Here is a 7,260-nt window from a genome sequence, read left to right as displayed (position 1 = left end):
CCCTGATGCCCAGTCAGGGCACAGAACATGGAGATAAGTTTTCAAGGGAAGGGAGGGGAATTCTTGGGACTGCGGGTGGTGAATTCCCAGGACACTAGAGTGGTAATGGGGGTGGGGTGGAGTCTAATGATGAAGAGGCCACTCTTATCTCCCCTTGGTGGCCATACTGTCTCACCTGCAAGGTATAGAATCTCCTAGACAATCCTCTTGTCCCAACCTCCCTTTTCTTTTGTTTAAATTAATGTCTGTTGGTTTTGGAGAAAAGTTCTCACCCTGCAGCCCCAGACCGCCTAGAAGTCACTATGTCGACTAGGCTGATCTGAAACTTGCATTGATCCTCCAGCTGTGTGCCACCATTCCCAGCTCCAGATTAATTAATTTAATAAAAACACAAAGCAGGAGTGGGGTGTGTTGACGCACACCTTTAATCCGAGCATCAGAGAGGTAGAGACAGGTAGATCTCTGTGAGTTGGAGGCCAGCCTGGTCTATACAGTGAGTTCCAGGATGGCCAGGGCTATCCTGTCTAAAACCACAGCAACATAAGAACCATAAAGCAGAACCTAGTGGCACGTACACATCATCCCAGGTCCTTAGGAGACTGAGGCAGGGGGTTTTCTTGAAGCCTGGGAGTTAAGAATCAGCCAGGGCATCACTACAGAGAGGGAGCTGGGGAGATAACACAGTAGCCAAGTGCTTGCTGCACGAACATGAGGACCCAAGTTCAAGTCCCCAATCCTCTCATAAAAAGCCAGCTACAATGGCTTGGGAAGTGAGACAGGGGGCTCACTGGGGACTTCCTGGCTGGCTGGTGCAGTCTAGTGAAATCCAGAAACTCCAGGTTCAATGACAGACCTTGTCTCAAGAAATAAGGTGAGGGCTAGAGATGTGCCTGCTCAGCTATTAAAAGTACATCGCTCTTCCAGAGGATCTGAGTTCAGATCCTGACACTCACATCAGGTGGCTCACAGCCACCTGTAACTCCACACCCAGGAGAGCAGGTACCTTCTTTTGGCACTGCACTCATATGTTTATACCTACACAGAGACATATACCTGTATACATCATTTAAAATTTTTAAATTACCCCTTAAAAAAATAAGATAAAGAGTGATTGAGGAAGTCACCTGACATGGATCATAACTTCCACATGCACATGCACACACACACACACACACACACACACACACACACACACACCAAAAGAAGAAGGGCGTGAACGATGGCACAGCCATTAAAGGCTAGGCTCACAACCAAAAATATAAAAAAGGAGTAGAAGAAAGTGGGATAAGAGGGAAGAAAGGGGAGGGAAGAGGAAGCAAAGAAGACAGGGGAGAAGAAAGGAAGGAAGGAGAGAAGAAAGGAGGAAGGAGGAGGGGGGGAAAGAGCGGAGGGGAAGGAAGAGGGAAGCATTCAGTCAATGTGCACCTTGCTTTTTTTCACTCACAATGAATCTTGGCTGCATCCCTGGACCCCACTGTGTCCATAGTTTTATGGTTCTCTGCTGGGTGGATATACACAGGCTCATGGTCAGTGTCCTGCGGTAGTTAAATTGGGGGTCTTCCAGTTTTTTGCCTTTACATAAAAAATTGCTCAAAGTTCTTTGATCGAATTTCCAGGGGGAAGACATGTGGTCGATAATTCCTAGAAGTAAGGCTTTTGCTTTGACTGCGACTCAGAAAGAAAGTCCCTGACCCAAACAGCCACAGGAGCTTCCTCCTTTCAGCTGAGCAGGGGTTGCCCCAGGTGAGGAGTCCCCAGGCATGCAGTCAGGGGACTGTAGGGCTCTGTGAGCTCGGCTCTGAAGCGTTCTGGCATGCCTCTCCTTGGCTGTGAGGAGGTGGGCTTCCCAGCTGGACTCAGGAACAGACAAGGAAAATACGCTTCAGAAAGAGACAGGAGCACGGTTCTGGCAAAGCCAAGGCTTTGTGAGCAAAAGAGTTGGATAAAAGCCAGTGCGGAAGCAAGCTTCAAAGTCGAAGGTGGCCAACCTATGGGCTGAAGCAGGAGACTGAGCCAGGCAGGCTGGGATAGAGAGCGGGCTGGAGAGGGAGAAATGAATGCCTTTCGAAGCTAATTGACCCAAAAATGATATCGCTACTACAATGATATTTAATAGCAATTCCAACTGTGATGTAGTTTGGTTCTAGAATAGTCTCCAAATGTCCCTGTGTTCCTGTGCTTGGTCTCCTGGCACTTCTTTATGACATATCCCGCCCTTAAGAGGTGAGACCTCCACAACACCCAGAGGAAGCTCCACTCCCAGGTGCTCTAACATGCCCAGAATCATAGGATCAGAGATGAGGAGGACACAACATCTGTCCCAACACCAGGAGTAACTGGGACCAGCGTGACCCAGGCAACACAGGAACTCCATCAATCCAGTGGCTTGGGTTCCTTCTGGTTTGTCTGGGCTGGTGCTCTGAGCAGACCTTGGGCACAAACTCCGCAGCCAGTCCCACAACAGCTAGAGTAAGCTCCACTTCCAGGAGCTCTAACGAGCTCAGGATCACAGGGTAACAGGATCACAGAGACATCTTGACTCTAAGGAGTTCTGAAACAACCAGGGTTACAGGAAGGACAGGCTCCAGTCAGATATAGCCAGGGCAGGTAGCATTAGAGATAACCAGATGGCGGGAGGCAATCGTAAAAACATAAGAAACAGGATCTTCTAGCTTTCATAGTCTCTGGTGAGAAGTCCAGTGTAATTCTGATAGGCCTGCCTCTATATGTTACTTGACATTTTCCCCTTACTGCTTTTAAAATTCTTTCTTTGTTTAGTGCATTTGGTGTTTTGATTATTATGTGACAGGAGGAATTTCTTTTCTGGTCCAGTCTATTTGGAGTTCTGTAGGCTTCTTGTATGTTCATGGGCATCTCTTTCTTTAGGTTAGGGAAGTTTCATTCTATAATTTTGTTGAAGATATTGCCTGGCCTTTTAAGTTGGCAATCTTCACTCTCTTCTGTACCTATTATGGTTAGGTTTGCTCTTCTCATTGTGTCCTGGATTTCCTGGATGTTTTGGGTTTAGGAGCCTTTTGTGTTTTGCATTTTCTTTGACTGTTGTGTCAATGTTTTCTATATTGTCTTGTGCCCCTGAGATTCTCTATTGTATCTCTTGTATTCTGTTGGTGATGCTTGCATCTATTGACTCCTGATCTCTTTCCTAGATTTTCTAACTCCAGGGTTGTCTCCCTTTGTAATTTCTTTATTGTTTCTAGTTCCATTTTTAGATTCTGGATGGTTTTGTTCATTTCCTTCACCTACTTGATTGTGTTTTCCTGTAATCCTTTAAGGGATTTTTGTGTTTCTTCTTTAAGGGCTTCTAGCTGTTTACCTATGTTCTCCCATATTTCTTTGCGAGAGTTATTTATATCCTTCTTAAAGTCCTCCATCATCATCATGAGAAGTGATTTTAGATCCGAATCTTGCTTTTCCGGTGCGACGGTGTGTCCAGGACTTGCTATGGTAGAATTGGGTTCTGATGATGTCTACAATTCATTCCTTGGCGCAGCAGAACTCTTAGCTTAGCTACTTTGGAGGTAAAATCCTTTGGTGATGTGAGGGTCATTGAAGTACAGCCTTATTACAATGAACTCCAATGTCTAAAAATTGTTATTATTTTGGGTTTATACCATAGTAAGAGCCAAGATTTTAAGCTCTACTAAAAACAAAACAAATGAACAAACAAAAAGACTTTGTCTATTTATGTTCATTTTCAAAAAAACTAACAGCGATATGTTATTTTAAAATATCATACAGTTAATATGTTTGGAGTTATTTAAAATTTATATTGAGAAAAACATAAATTTTCAGTATTGCTGTAAACAAACATCTACATAAGTCTGTTCAATTGATTGTTGTTTTATATCAAATAACTTTTATAATACTCATTTTTATTGTTACAATATTTTATACATTTTAAAGAGTATAATAAAATAAAAAAGTGAAAGGTAAAGAAGATAAAATAAACCTTTAACTTTTACATGTAAAAAAAAAAAAGCCCAAATTAAAAAAAAAAAAAAGAGGTAAGACCTACCTGATGGAGGATGGGCAGTTGTGCAGGACACACCCCTACCAGTATATGCTATCTTACGCAGGCCCAAAGCAACAGGGTGAAACACAGCTGAACCATCCAAAATGGTGAGCCAAAAAAATAAACCGTTTTTCTTTATAAATTGATTACCTGGGTTTCTGTTATATTAACAGGTGTTGGTTAGCAAAAATGGATACTGACTGGGGCCAGACTGACTTTGTTCTGTACTTTACATCCATTATCTCAATATTTCCTCTAAGGCAACGTGTTGAAAGAGCTGGTGTTGGTCCCATTGCTCAGATGAAGAAATTGAGGCTCAGAGAGTAGCAGGAGCCAAGTCAGAGCAGAGATGGTGACAGTAATAAGCCGCATGTGAAATCTAGCTCAGCCTGAGATCCACCTGAATACCTAACCCTGATCCTGAGAGGAATTAAAGCTCAGTGAAGAGACAAGAAACCTTCTATCTGCCGAGGCAAAGTTTAGATTTGATCCCAGGTTTTGGGGTTTGCTTTTTAGCAGATATTTTTCTTTTATTAGTTTTAAGATTTATTCTTATTTTTAAGACTAAGAAAATGTGGATGCATGCATGTCTGTGTGTAGGTGTGTGCACATTAGTGCAGGTGCCCACAGAAGCCAGAGAACATTGGATGTCCTGGAGCTGGAGTTACAGGCAATTGTGAGCTACCTGATGCCATGAGTCCTGGGAACTTGACTCGTGTCTTCTGAAAGTGCAGCATGCACTCTTAACTCTGGTTCTCTTTCTCCAGCCCATAGGTACTTGGCACATTTAATGTGAGTGTGTGTGTATCTGTGTGCCATGACACACATGAGTAGCTCAGAGGACAACCTCCTAGAGTCAGTTCTCTCCTTCCACAATGTGGGGTCCTGGGGATTGAACTCTGGTCCATGTGCTTGGTGGCAATCACCTTCACCCACTGAGCTCTCTCTCCAACCTTGAGACTTCATGTATATACTCCTAAATTCATCCTTTTAAACATAAAACTCAGTGGTTTTTAATTTGTCAAGGGATATTTGACCACCACTCTCTAATTCCAAGACATTCTTCATCTTCAAAAAGAAACATAGTCTCTATACTCACCAACTCCTTCCCCCCCCCAAAAGTGATCTGTTTCCTCCCTCTGTTATTGTTTGCTTCTTTATGTTTTTTTTTTAAACCGGACCTTTCTTTCTTTTGAGACAAAGTCTCACTATAAGCCCAGGTTGGGATAGAATTTGGTATGTAGAGCAGGCTGGCCTGGAACTCACAGAGATCTTCCTGTCTCTGCCTCCTGAGTTCTGGGATTAAATGCTTGCACTGCTCTGTCCAGTGAGTTTACCTTTCCAGGGCATTTCATGTAAATAGGATCATAGGATTTGAGATTTCGGTGTCTGATTTCTTTCATTTAATGTAATGCTTTCAAGACTCACCTACATCAGAGCTTATATCAGCCTTTCTTTTGTTTGTACTGATGAATGACCTCCCATTTTTATGGACAAGCCACATTTCTTTCATCTTCATCAGCTGACGTACTTCAAAGTTGTTCCGTTTGGGGACCATCATAAGAATGCTGCATGATTACTGCTTACCAGTTTCCACGTGAGCACATCTTTGGTTCTTTGGGGTGGTATAGGTGTAGGGTAGAGTGAGGTTTCCAGATTAGATGCTAACTATATTTGGCTTCTTAAGGGCCTGCAGCACTGTTTACAGGGAGACCTGCTATTTCCCATGCCCTCCAGTAATGCGTGGTACTTCTAATTGACAACCTTTCAACAGCGCGTATTACTCATTCTTGACTGTCTTGATTAAGGGCAGCATAGTGGGTGTGTAGGGGTGGCCTGTGTCTTTGACTGCTGGCGTTGAACATCTTATCATGTGCTTATTGGACATTTGTGCATCTTCTTTGGAAAAAAGAAAACCCAAGCCCTTCAACCCATTTTTGTTTGAACAGACTTTGATGTGAGTGCTAGATCTCCCTTGGGTGGTTTGCAAATAGTCCCTCCCATTCTTTGTGCTATCTCTTTGCTTACTGGGGACCCTCACAGTGAAGCCTCTAATTTGTCTTCTGTTTATGTTGCTCCTGTGCTTTCTTGGCCAAACCATTGCCGAATCCACAGCTATGTAGAGTTCCTGTACACAACATAGAATCATCTCCCATACTTTCTGCTAGGAGTTTTTATAGCGTTAGCTCCTCTACTCAGCTCTTCAATCCATCTGGACTCATAACATGTGTACCAGTCTGCACACTCAGCTGTCAGAACTCCTTTTTTTTTTTTTTTTTTTTGAGAAAAAATTATTTGTTTTATTTGAATTGTTTATGTGTGTGCCTGAATGTATTATGTGTATCACACATGTACAGAAGCCCATGGAGGTCAGAAGAAAGCATGGGATCCCATGGAACCAGAGTTATGGGTGATTGCAAGCCACAATGTGGGTGCTGGGAACTGAATCCAGGTCCTCTGCAAGAGCAGCAAGTGCTTTTAAGCACCAAACCATCTCTCCAACCTTAAAGATTTTTTTTTTTAATTTTATGTGTATGACTGTTTTGCCTGCATGTATGTATATATACCACATGAGGACCAGGCACTCATGGAAATGGAAACAGGGAGTCAGATCTGATGGAACTGGAGTTACAGGTGATTGTGAGCCATCAAGCGGGTGCTGGGAACTGAACCCAGGTCCTCTATGAGAACAGCTAGTAGTCTTAACTGTTGAGTCACCTCGCCAGCCCCAGACTACTTGCTGAAAAGACTATTTCCCTCTATGGAAGTGTGGTGGCGTATTTGTCAAGATCAGTTGCCTGTAAATGTATGAGCTTGTTTTTAGATTCTCAGTCTGCCTGCAATGTCTTGATTATTGTACTGTATTATAATTCCCTCACCTGGCTTTTTTTTTTCTTTTCAATTTCTTTCTTCATATTCTCTCCCCCCAACCCCTGCCCATCCCATTTCCCTTCCTGTCTTCTTTTCCTTTCCTTTCTTCTTCTGTTATGAGAAAGAGTGTAGCTTTGCATTTAACAATCCTTCTGCTTTAATCTCTCAAGTGCTAGAACACCAAGTGTTGACTCACAGCCAGGCCTTACCTTCTAAAATTACAAACCTTTCAACCTTAGAGGTGACCGTTGTAGGACCCACAGCCTGGGTTATGCAGTAGACAACATTTTACTGTATTTTGTTTCATCTCTTTATGAATCTTTTTTTTTTTTTTTGGTCACTAAGAAGTTAAATTT

Source organism: Mastomys coucha, unplaced genomic scaffold (assembly GCF_008632895.1).
Source record: "Mastomys coucha isolate ucsf_1 unplaced genomic scaffold, UCSF_Mcou_1 pScaffold22, whole genome shotgun sequence".
NCBI lineage: Eukaryota > Metazoa > Chordata > Mammalia > Rodentia > Muridae > Mastomys > Mastomys coucha.
The sequence above is the reverse complement of the archived record's forward strand: the minus strand, read 5'-3'. Positions refer to the sequence as shown.